The sequence below is a fragment of the Indicator indicator genome, chromosome 11 (assembly GCF_027791375.1).
Source record: "Indicator indicator isolate 239-I01 chromosome 11, UM_Iind_1.1, whole genome shotgun sequence".
Taxonomy (NCBI): Eukaryota; Metazoa; Chordata; class Aves; order Piciformes; family Indicatoridae; genus Indicator; species Indicator indicator.
Window position 1 is genome coordinate 12,684,408 of NC_072020.1, and position 13,123 is coordinate 12,697,530.

The 13,123-nt window shown below is 38.8% G+C and overlaps 1 protein-coding gene across 1 annotated transcript in view; it reads left to right on the forward strand.

Moving 5' to 3' along the window:
* Positions 1–13,123, forward strand: part of CNTNAP2 (contactin associated protein 2) — a 664,834-nt gene that overhangs the window by 156,249 nt on the left and 495,462 nt on the right. The window lies entirely within an intron of this gene.

Sequence of the window (13,123 nt, forward strand, 5' to 3'; positions counted from 1 at the left end):
CAGTACTGATCATTAGGATCTTACCTTTCCAGCAACAACCTCTCAATTCTCCTAGCATGTGGGAGGCAGCTGGAAAAGGGCAGCCATAATGAGTGGTAAATCGTGAGAAGGAGCTTGGTTTGGCCGATATCTTTTATGTTTCTTTTTCATATTTGTACACTATTGTAAGTGAAATACAAGGCTGTGACTTCAGTTCTTGTGAGTACGTGCACTGTGGTCCTTTCAAAAGCGTATCTGTGAAGTGTCAACTTTCTGTGACCTCACAAAGGTTGGAAATTAAGGTACTTATTTGTGAAATTCAAGCATGTGGAAAGAGCCTTGGTATTAAAATTGAGAAAGAAGCTGGAAAAGAAAGGGATGGAGACTGAGGAGAAAGGAGAGAAGAGGTGAGGCTCACTGGTGGGAGTAAGACAACAGCCTGATAAGGTTGTGGGCATGGGTGAAAGAAGAGGAGACCGTATCAAATCAATGTACATCACACATAACAAATTCTAACAATTAATATTTCTGAGCCTCCTACCAGCCTCCTCCCTCTGTGTTGCTTTGCAATGATTTCACTGACTTATCTTTTGCAGTAAAAAAAGAAAATCTAATTAGGTTGGAAAGAGTAGCACATTAATTAACAGATAAACCAACAGTATTAAACAGCAGTACTCTAGAAGCTCACTCTGGTCCTCCTAATTAGGCAGCTTTCTCTGCATGAAGTAGAAAATGCAAATATAACACGACAATATAACATAAAGGGCAAAAGGGCCCATTATGCTGACAGACAGTGAAGAGAAAAGAGAGAGGAGGAAAACATAGGAAAGAGGAAACACTGTTTAGGCTCAGTGTTCTGTAACAGCTCCATGAGTTGCACTAAGTTTATAACAGATTTACATTCAGTATATTTGACCAGTTCTAATGTCATCTTATCCGTTTTCCTTAGGAAAAGCATCTCAGAGTAATGAGAGTCCAATGACAGGCATCAATATGTTGGGTTTGTGTTGTCTTAATTAGGATGAGAGACGTGTAATTATTAATTTAGGCAAAATGTTTCTTCTCATCCTCGTCACTGAGCTAGGTTTGGTAGAACAGTAGGTTCCTTTTTATTTCAAGGCACATAGCAGTTTCTCTTTCAAGTTATGTGTTTATTTTACTGCTTAAAGTTCAATGAAAAAGGCTTGTGTCTGAAAGCTCTTATGTACATGAAGGACATACACCAGCTGAGAAATACCCACTGAGTTCAAGAAGATCTATGCCATCAGTACCTTAGGCAATGAGAAATTAGTATGGCAAATATAAACTCAAAAGCTAGATCCCACACTTTCCTACATCTCTTGAGCAAAAACCAGTTTGCAAAACTGATCTGTACATCCTGCTCTGAAGATGTGTGGTACACCTGGATGAAGCAGAAAGAGATCTGTTTTCCCTTGTTGAGGTTAAAAATGTGTTTAATTAAAAATGTAATATATCATACAGCTCTCACAGTATGAACCAAGTCTAAGTGTGGGTTGCTGGCCCAGTTCTACACAGAGCTTATAAAAGAAAGAAGTTTAGGTTGGATATTAGGAAGAATTTCTTTACTGAAAGAGTGGTAATGCATTGGAGCAAATTGCCCAGGGAGGCAGTGGAATCACCATCCCTGGAAGAGTAAAAAAATGAGTAGATGTTGCACTTTGGGACATGATCTAGTGGTCATGGAGATGTTGGGTAGGAGGTTGGACTTGATGATCTTAGAGGTGTTTTCCAATCTTAACAATTGTATGATTCTACCATTCTATATCTGTGCCAAATGTGGGAGTTTACTGGTACCACTGACAGCAGAAGCACAGAGAACCACCAGCAGCATTATAATGTTTAGTGTATCCAGATGTTGTTAATCCTGGAAGGACAGACCACTGAGACAATACTCCCCTTTGTCAGTGAGACAGTGTGCTTGGTGTCTCTCCATCAAGGCCAATCTATTTATCAGTGTTATTAAACAGTTTATTTCACCTGTTTAGACAAAATGCAGTCTTGTTCCTTGACAGCACAGAAGACTGAGTAAAAGTTGACCATAGGATTTGGAGAGGCTAAGAGTTGTTGTTAATGCTAAAGGAGGGTTTGCAATAAATAAGGTCTACCATAACAAACATAGATGCTAACGTAGTGTGCAAGTACATATGCCTGAAAGTTCTGTGATTACAGAGCAATCATCTCTAAAATTCAAAGCAATACTGATACTACTGAAGCTGAAATAGCTTTGGGAGTGATGGGATTTGCTTGTAATAGTTCTTCAGTGTAGAAAAGGCCACCTGAAGCAGTTAAAGCACCTCTGAATAAAAAGAGGATACAGTCTGTTTGATCTCCCCTTGGCTTTAATTACTCATCTGCCAGCACAACAGTGCCCCAAGGGATGAAGGATCTTTGCAAGATAACAGTTCTAAGGACTCAAAAAGTTACTACCAGGAGGATTCACACTGATTAAAAGAAATAAGTGAAAGGGTTTTGTGTTTTGTTGTTGTTTGAACTTTTGTTACATCTTTTCTTGCAAAATGTTAAGAGTAATTTAGATTAAATAGCTTCATTAGAAAATTCACTGAGAAAAAAAGGTTTTGGTAGAAAAAAGAATTAAAAGTCAATAGGAACAGGGGTCTGAGACATTCTAAGTTTGTAGTTATCATTATAGCTAAATATGTTTTTAAAGAAAGTTTTCAGCCCATCAGTTAGTAGAGAGGTAATCAATTTTTGTAACATAAAGTTCACAGACTCTCTGAAGAGCTCTTACAGACCCATATATTTTTAAATTGCTTTATAACTGTGCATTGTGAGCACACCTGTTAAAAGCAGTTTTACTCCACAGAACTGTCCTATCAGTAGTTCTGTATCTGTCAAGGTGAGCTGAAAGAAATTTTGGTTCAGTTACCCATAATGTGATGCCTTGGACTGGGCAGAGCTTCTGCAGCACAACTGCAGTCATTTCTGTACTCATTAACATATAACTAAAAAATTTCTATGAAAGACATTGAGGTGCTGGAGCAGGTCCAGAGAAGTGTTTTTGTGAGGAGCAGCAGAGGGAACTGGGGTTGTTCAGTGTGGAGAAAAGGAGGCTGAGGGGAGATCTCATTGCTCTCAATAAACCTCTGAAAGGAGGTTGAAGCCAGGTGGGTGTTGTGCTCTCCCTCCTAGTAACAAGTGATAGGACAAGAGGAAATGGCTTGAAGTTGCACCAGGGAAAGTTTAGGCTGGATATTAGAACAACCTTCTTGACTGAAAGAATTACCAAAGACTGGTAATAGGCTCCCCAGGGAGGTGGTTGAATCCGCATCTCTCAAGGTGTTTAAGAGCGACAGAAATGTGTTGCTGAGGGACATGGTTTAGCACCAGACTTGGTAGAGTTAGAGAATGGTTGTACTCAATGGTCTTAAAGGTCTTTTCCAACCAAAATGATTCTGTGATTCTGTAATTAACTGGGGCTGTTAATGCATGCTATTGTACAGCACGGGTTTTCATCTGGTCAAAATTTTTCTTTCCTCACTATCACAAACATCTTGCAGAATTCTCACAGCATCCTGAAAAAAAACATGAATAGCTTTTACCTTTTGTCCTCCTTGTGGTTATTCTTTGTTGCAAGTAAATTTGATCAAACTCTTTCCACTGATGCTGTATTCTGTGGGTGGGGAAACGTTGTTTTGAGGCAGTAAGTGTAGTGACTGCTTTCTCTGGGGGTTTACAACAGTCCCTCGGAAAAGAAAGTAAAAGATCCATAATCCATTCCAAAACAAGAGCTACCAATCTAAATATTTCTTAAATATAAATACTGCCTTTTCCTTCTCCTCTCCAAAAACATCAGCATTACGTCCTGGACTGATGTTGCTGGGCCAGAATCCCAGGCCAGCCATGTGCTGCAGGCCATCAGCAGCTCTGAGTCAGCCAGCACAGGTGACCTGAGTTGGCTCCAGGTATATCCCAGACCATCAGCATCAACACTCAGTATAAAGGAGGAAGTCTGTAAACAGGAGGAGAGTTTGTAGCTTGAGCTTCTCCTGATCCTGCTCCTCTTTTTTTCTGGTGCTTCTGAGGTCTGATTTCCCATTTGCTCTAACTGCTGCACCTTTGTTGGGTTGAATATAACTTTATCTACTTTATATTGCCATTGGGATCAGTTTTGTTATTTCATTAAATCCATTGTCATTTCAATCCATGGGTCTTCTCTTGGTCAGGAGGAGCCATCAGGTGATGGAGCAACTGCTGTAGTTTATTCTCAGGATATGGATTAAGCATAGACACTTTCACAGCAGTTTTAGGAGATGGGAGTTAGGGTGTTCTCTCTCCTTGGGCTTTGATTTCTAAGAATATACATGTCCTTTAATGTACTGTGAACATTTTCCCTGTTATTTCATGCTGAGATAAGCAGAAGAACAGAGCAGGAAATATAACCTTGGCAAAGAACTTCACAGGCTGAAAACGAAAAAGAGCAGTGGTATACAGACTGTGTCTGCTAGAGGCACTGAATTTGCACTTTTCAATCCAATGTAGCAATTATAGCTGAAAAAAATAATTCTCTTTGCATCCTGGTGACATGCATTGGTCATTTTTGGGGTGAAAGTGATAAGGAGCTATTTACCTAAAACAATAATGACAGAGCAGAACAGTGACAGATTTACCTAGATGTGAACATATCCATCCATAGGTACACTAAGAGGGTACTGCACATGCAGTTTTTATTGTTTACTAATAACCTCCCCCAACATTTTGTTATAGTTTGAGTGTATTTCCATGTTTGATTAAAAAATGAAAGATGCAGATTGTGTAAAAATAGCAAAGAAAATAGAGGGTTTTGTTACCTCACTTAGAGAAGATTTTTTTTTTAACTCAGTAAAGTTTGTTTGTTGCTTGTTTTTTTTTTACTTTATTTTTAACGAAGATGAGGTGGCCATTCATCTTCATTTGCTATACATTGCTTTCTTCATTTCTTACCTGTGCAAGACAGCTGTTTTGGTCTTGCATTTTCAGTTAACACATACTAATCTTTGATGAAAGAAGTATAAGTAAAATGCAAACATTAAAAACAATTCCAGTACTTCTGTAAAATGTAAGAGTGTGGTTTCTTGGACAGTCTTACAGTGGCTTGTACAGCTAGCTTGTCATTTTTTTTTCTTTAGTTATTATATTCATATGTTAATTATATTATTTGGTACCTTGGGGTGCATTAAGAAAAGCATGACCTGCAGGTTGTGGGAGGTTCCCCTCCCTTCTACTCTGTGTTAATGAAGCCACATCTGGACTATTGTGTCCAGTTCTGAGCTCCCCAGTGGAAGAGATAAAACTATGGGAGACAGACCAAGGGGGAGGACTACAAAGATGCTGAGGGCACTGGAGCATCTCTGTGAGGAGGAAGGGCTGAGAGGCCTGGGGTTGTTAGTCTAGAGAAGAGCAGCCTGAGAGGGGATCTAAAGGGTGGGGACTAAGAGGATGGAGCCAGACTCTTTTCAGTGGAAAAAGAGCAACAGGCCCAGACTGGAACCCAGGAAGTTTATATGGAAAAGATTCTTTGCTGTGAGGTTGCTGGAGCCCTGGAGCAGGTTGTCCAGAGAGGTTGTTAAATCTCCTCCTCTGCAGATAAAAACATTGAAGATCATCTTGAAGGGATATTCTCTTTTTTGAAATACACTCCAGGCCTTCATTAACTCTGATGATGGCTTTTTGTTAGGAAGTATAATGTATTTGTTCTAAAAATGCTGGTTGGCATAACAGTAATTAGCAGTTTTCAAGCTGATGTAAAGGCACAGGAAACTGACTATGATTTTAAATATGCACATAAAGTGGTATGGCATTTTTTTTACCATTGATTTCTGATAGCATAGATTGAGCTTAATGTTTCTGAACATCAAAGACACAGTTATGTAGGTACCTAAACATTGGCACACACTCCCTCAGCCACTTTTTCAGAATTTGTTATAGTATCACAGAATCACATATATGTCATCAGAGAAAAGAAGTCAAATATATGTTTGGATTTTCAGTTTTTTATTTTTTTTCTTAGAAGAGTATCTATGCATGGAGAAGGAATTAGTTTTCTTTATTAAACAGATGAAAGCTTAATCCTTCACTGTTACAAGTGAAGTGATTAAAAACCTAGTTTCTGATAGAGCATCTTGAAGTCAGGAGTCTGGAAGCTGACTAGAGATGTTTTCCTGTTATTTCAGTGATGCTTTCAATAGAGAAAAAATGATGGACAAGACAAACCATGGCACATTCTAAAGAGCATGCACAGGGTGAACAAGAATTGTCAGATTTTTAGCCTCTGTAGTATTTTAATGTATCCTGACAATACTCTCTGAGTTATCTGAAGTATCTTAACAATACTCTCTGAATGGCATTTATTGATACCATATTTTAGGATGCTGCTGCATGGATGTCCATTTCTTGTTACTTTAGTTAGAATATTCTCATTTAGGTAATCTTTCCTCCTATGTTTTATATACACATATAGCAATAATTTGTTAAACCCAAAAGGAAGGAATTTTCTTTTAGAAATGAAATCCAATATATGTGTATGCTCTGCATGGCTGTCAAGTTGCATTAGATCAGGTGGTGTCTCAGTGCAGTGGGTTTGTTTCAGATTGGAGGAGTTGATACTGTGGGGGGCTTGGAGCTGTGGATGTGCTGCCTTGTTACAGAAGGTGTGCTTGCTTTTAGCTCCTTGGGCCTGTGACCTGTGAGGATCCTACATAATTTAGAGATCCTGGAATGCAAGGCAGGCTTCTGCCATTTAAAATAGCTCTCTAAAGTAAAGCTGCCTGTCTTGTCAGTTTTAAGGTCATACTGCCTAGATCAGGCTGCCTAGAGAGGTTGTGGAGTATCCTTTTCTGGAGGCATTCAAAACATGCCTAGACATGATCCTGGGCAATTTACTCTGGGTCACCCTGCTCTAGCAGTGAGATTGGACTAGGTGAACTTTAGAGGTCCTTTCCAAGCCCCATAATGCTGGGATTCTCTGATGTTTCCAGCACCTTGGAGGCACTCTCAGGAACCTATTGGTTAAGAGACAGTCACCTCAAATCTGCTTGAGGAAAGAGAGAAGTAGCTTTTACTTTCTAGGGTCTGTACTTACTTAGAGCTTGAAAATACAATTGACCTGTTAGGCTGGAAAAAAGCAAAAGGGAGTAGTGGGTGAAGAACTGAAATCATATCAGTACCATATTTCACTATCTGTGATTTGAGTATTGCATTTTCTGTGCATTAATCCATATTACCTGGGTGTGAGGGAATCCCTTATGATCTTCCTGAGAAGAAACTCTCATACTTATGGGGTTTATTCCACCTTTTAGTGATGGAGAATAATCCAGAGCTCAGGAAACTGGATTAATGGCACTGAGTGTGGAGGGAAGGCTGAACTTCATGGTGCAGTTTGTAGGAGAGAACCAGCCAGTGACACAGCTGAGATGCTATAAGCACACTCACACCGAGGAAAGACTTTTCAGAACTACTCTGGCACAGGAGCAATTTGAAGGTCTTGAAGTATGCCAGCAAATCTTAAACTGCAAAGCCTGTTAGAAGTTATAGATAAGTCATGTCTGTCAATGGGGAGGAAGACACTCTATCATTGACCTTGGAAAGTATAGCCTGGTAAACAGAAAGAAGGAAAATCAGTTGCTGATAAAAGCAAATATCCTGTTTCATGTTTCAGGTCAGGAAAACAGGTTAAAACCCAGTTAAATCAAAGTCAGTGTTTCTGAAAATGTGAAAATAGGCTCTGAGGTGGTGGGTTGGACTAGCTGAGGTTTTAAAGATCCCTTCCAACCTTAATCATTTTGTGATTATGTGCTCTTACCTGCAGTGTCACTCATCATGAAGAGCATTTCTGAAACAAGTGTGTTTTGTTTTTTTCCTTCAGGGAACTATTTTACTGTATACACATATTATAATGCAAGCTGAGCATTTCATATTGCTGTATAATGAATCAGTTAGGGATTTTCTTTCTATGGAGTGCAAACAGACTTGCAAGTGATGCCTGTGCAGTATCAGGTCCTTAAAATTTTGCTAATTGTTCTTAGATATGCTGGCTATTACTCAAGGAGAGGAAAAAAATTAACTGCATTACTGATGTTGAGTTCTTTGCCCAGGACTAAGTTTCAGGGGTCTGATTTTCTGGGGCTGTGCTAAACACAGGGTATTTGTCTCTGAGTAATTTGGAAGTCAGACAACAAAACTCAACTGTCTTATAAACACACAAAGTTGTTCTGCTATCATTTATGCTAAAGGATTTGCTTCTATTAACTCACCATTTTTTAATTGCAATGCAATAGCTGAAAACGGGATATGCTCCATCTTACTGCCTCTTTTCCTAAAAGAAATTGGTGCAGCCATATGGAATTAGTACTGGTGTCAGATAGCTGAAAGAAGTAAGACAAGACAATACATTCATTAGAAATGGGTGCCTTAGACAATAGTTAGGCTACTAACTAGAATAAATGTAAGTGTCCCCTGGCCAACAATCACACTTTGTCTTGTACTCCTTGGTCTTTAGTGTCAGCTGTAGAAGTTCAAATGATGAGAGTGAGATTTTAACTTCATGGGATTTAATTGAGTATAGCAGCTGAAACAGTCCCTGCTGCATATTCCTTAATCAGTGTGTATGCATTTTCTGTTGAAAGTTCAATTTAAATATGAGCTCCATGGTTGGAAGAAGTAAAGAGTATGTGTCTGGGAGCAATTATATACATAAAGGATACAGAATATGAGCCAGAAAGAAGAATTTGGCTTTGTGATGAGCATTCTTAAGTGTCCAGACATTAAGAGACATGTGAAACAGTTATATACTGTCAGATAATTGAAGTGGGTGGCATCAGCTCAAATAGAAATTAGGAAGAGGAATTCTAAATCAGTATTCTGTAGGTCAACTGTGTGTCTTCCTGTTTTCATTGAGCTGTAAACATTCAAACAAGAGCCAGCTAGTCATCCGTTCCCTTAATGGTTTAATAGATTGTCTTGTCCATTCTGTAGCTCATTTATTCACTAAGTAAATTGAGTGTAAATGTTGTATGATGTGGTACAGCTGCTTTCTTTGCTGCACTTTTGTTGGTTTATGTGGTTTGATTTTTGGGTTTTGTTGGGTTTTTTTTTGTTTGGTTGGTTTTTTTCATTAAGTAATAAGCAAGCTCTGCAGTTTAACAAGGATTGAAACCTGTTCTGGCCATTTACAATATAAGAGTCAGAATTGTCCTTTTCTATTGACCTGGAGCTCTTGTGATTTACTTTTTTAATAAGCATTGAAAACATTAGTAGAGGCTAGCTGGTTTCTAGTAAATGAAGTTCTTTGTTGTACCTGGCATCAGACTTTAATGATGCACTTTAATGTTCCCATTGAGATCCAACATCACATGGCAGATTTCACGATGAAGGATGGAATTAAATCTCTTTACAGTTGTGAGAAATGGTTCTGATTTGTAAATCAGCTCGATAAAATAAAATCTGAGTTTCTTCAGAATATTTCAGCTCCACATATTTTTTACCAAATTTATTTGGGAGTATTGTAGCTAGAGAACAATAAATCATAGAGAGCATTTTGTTACTTCTAGTGCATAGTTGCAACATGGCTGAATTATAACTTTTAAAATCCTAAATGAGCCTTCCAATGCTATACATATGAAAACTTAACAGAAAAAATAAACCTCATGTATTAAAGAGCTTCTTATTTGACAGTTTGGTAAATTCTGTTGTTCTCTGCCCTGGAAAATTATTAGCTGAAGCATGATCCTTACAGCCAGAAACAGTGGAGGTTTTGGTAAAAGGGAATGGTTATATGAACTACCACTTCTCACTTTGAGTGATGAGTGCAAATGATGGTCATGCCAGTATAACTTTGAGATGATGACGATTCCACAGTTTAATTTGCAGCTTTTAGTTCCACGATAGTTAAAAACCTCAGGCCTTCAGCCTCAGAATTCATTGGGTCAATAGAATAGCCTTCATTTTATGTTTTTTCCTAATCTAATTGAGTAAAATTAAGGAGCAGTGTGTATCAGCAGAAAGATCCATTTTGATGTTTGGACTTGATAATCTTAGAGGTCTTTTCCAACCAAAACAATTCTATGATTCTATTATATCCTCAGGACAAAATATTTATGTCAAAATCCTTGTTTATAAAATATTACTACAATATACAGAGATTTTATGGTTGGAAAAAAATAAAACCCCTCATTTTGTTAAGGAATTCAGTAAATTGAATTAATCAGAGAAACACACTGCCCTGGAAGCTGTAATTATTGTGGTGCTCAATCAATCTCCTGTCTTCCCTGTGAGTTCTTTGGATAGACAGCATCTCATGGAGGTTAGGGATGCCTCCTCTCTAGGGGTGTTTAAGGCCACATTAGATGAGGCCTTGAACAGCTGAGTCTAATTAAGAGGCATCCCTGCCTATGGCAGAGAGGTAGGAGTAGATCATCTCTAGGGTCCCTTCCAACCTAAACCTTTCTGTGATTCAAGCCCTGCATGTTAAATGACTTTCTGGAGTCCAAAACAAGAGGAGATTGTGGAAGGAAGAATTTTCATCTGAGCTGAAGATTACCTGGAATTCCAGTCTTAACTCAGTTCTCTGTTACTCTTAGTAGTCCACAACAGGAGCAGAGAGTTCAGTATGGTCTAGTATGTAAACTGTGGTTAGGATGCATAAGCTCCAAGCTGAATTACAAAGTGTATGATGAACATGTTCATGGACTCATTTATCCCATTTACAGCATAAGCATCACATATTTAAAAATGTTCCACTTTGATTTTTACATGAAGCTGTCTTTTTGAAAGCTGAAGAATTTATGAAAGAAAATTTACTTGGAAATTGTGCTTTACGTAAGATCTGGCACAGTAAAAATAATCATCAACCATAGAGTGAAGTGTTGGAAAAATCACCCTAGTTATACCCTCCCGTAGGACAATAATTTTGTGGCATATTTAGAGGCTTAGTCTGATTTCCTTAAAATGTTTTGATGTTTTCTTCTCTGTATGCTGTAACTAAAGCCTTGCCAGACCTCCAGGGTTTCTCTGAGAACCTGCTTCTATCTTGCATGCTATGAACCACATGTTAGATGTAACTGCAGAGCACTGCACTGTTGTATATGCTCACCATATAATGATTGTCCTAAGCAACAGGTGTAGCACTGTGGTTTAATAACTGTACAAATTAGAGAAAGAACTTAATTTTCCTTCTGGAAAGAAAATGGGAAAGGACTTTTAGCCATGGTCATTAAATCGCATTTCTTTATATTGTTTTCCTTTATTTTTATTTTATTGATGATTAATTTCATTTATTGTGTTTATTTTTCTTATTAGAAATTGAGTTATACCAAACAAAGAGCCACACATTTGCAGGAATTTGCACAAGATCTAGGAAAAGATAGAGGGAGTCTAGAGAACAGGTCTTGCATGGAGAGGCTGAGTGGCCTGGGGTTGTTTAGTCTGGAGAAAAGGAGGCTGAGGAGAGATCTCATTGCTCTCTGCAACTCCCTGAAAGGAGGTTGGAGCAAGGTGAGTGTTGGTGTCTTTTTCCTAGGAACAAGTGATAGAATGAAATGGCCTCAAGTTGTGCCAGGGGAACTTTAGGGTGGATATTAGAAGAAATTTCTTGACTGAAAGGGTTCTTGAAGACTGGAACACACTCCCCAGGGAGGTGCTTGAATCCCCATCCCTGGAGGTGTTTCAAACCCACAGAGATGTGGTGCTGAGGGACATAGTTTATCACCAGACTTGGTAGAGTTAAATAATGGTTGGACTTGATGATCTGAAAGGCCATGTCCAACTGAAGCCATTCTGCGGTTCTAAAATCTGTGGTCATGCAGTGATGATGATGATGATAAAAAGGTGCCTGTGCTCTGAAATTCAGAGAAAGCTTGATAAGTGACTAGTGTGGTTGGTTTATTTTCAGCGTATATCGCTCTCAGAAGTTGGCAAAGCATTCTCACCACCTTAGGGAATACTTCCTCACAGATGTAGTTTCAGGATTTCTGGCAGATATGTAAAATATGTCCATAATGTTTGTGCCTTTTTTTTCCCCCCTCAAGAACAAAGTTAAAAATGCACCTTGACAAGCCATTCTTTGCTGCTTTGTTACTGCATTGCCACATACACATTCTGTCTAATGTGAAGGAAAGCAAGAAAAAATTATAAATCTCACAGCAATTTGTTTTTCCTTTTCAACCATTGACATCATTTGGGGTTGTATTCATAGATAGCTGACAACAGGAAAGTACTTGGCTGTTCCTCTTTGTTCTGGTCAGTGTCTAATTGCAGGGATTTTTTAGTCATTCACAGATTGCATTGTGGTGGAAGGGACCCTCAAAGGTCATCTTGGCCAACTCCCCTGCAGTGAGCAGGGACACCTCCAACTTGATCAAACTGCTCAGGGCCACATTTAGTCTGATCTTGAATGTCCGCAGGGACAGGGCCTCAACCATATCCCTAGGCAACCTATTCCAGTATTTCATCACTCTCTTTATAAAGAGCCTTCTCCTAATACCCAACCTATATCTACTCTGCTTCAGTTTCAAACCACTGCCCTTCATCCTATTGCTACAAGGCAGTACCTTGATCGAGGTGGCTAAACAGCTGTGTGGAAGTATTGGTATTGAGTCCTTGTGAATAAGCCTTTCATCATCCTTCAGGTAGTGACATCCAGGATAGTTATATTTATGTCACCGGAAAGGGAGAAAATATAAAAGTTACGAAGCTTGGGTCTGGTTTGAAGTTGTTTCTTCATAATTAATAAATAAATAATTTTGGAGCACCAAATAGAATCACAGAATCATTTCAGTTGGAAAGACCTCTAGGATTATGGAGTCCAACCCTTATTTAACTCTACCAAGTCTGGTGCTAAACCATGTTCCTCAGTACTTCCAGGGATGGGGATTCAGCCACCTTCCTGGGGATACAGTTCCAGTCGTTGAGAACCCTTTCAGGGAAGAAGTATCTTCTACTATTCAATCTAAACTTCCCCTGATGCAACTTGAAGCCATTTCCTCATGTCTTATCACTTGTTCCTAGGGAGAAGAGACCAACACCCACCTTGTTTCCCTCCTCCTTTCAGGTAGTTGTAGAGTTGTTCAGATCTTCCCTCAGCCTCCTTTTCTCCAGAAATAAAATATCTTTATACAGCTTTGATTCCCTG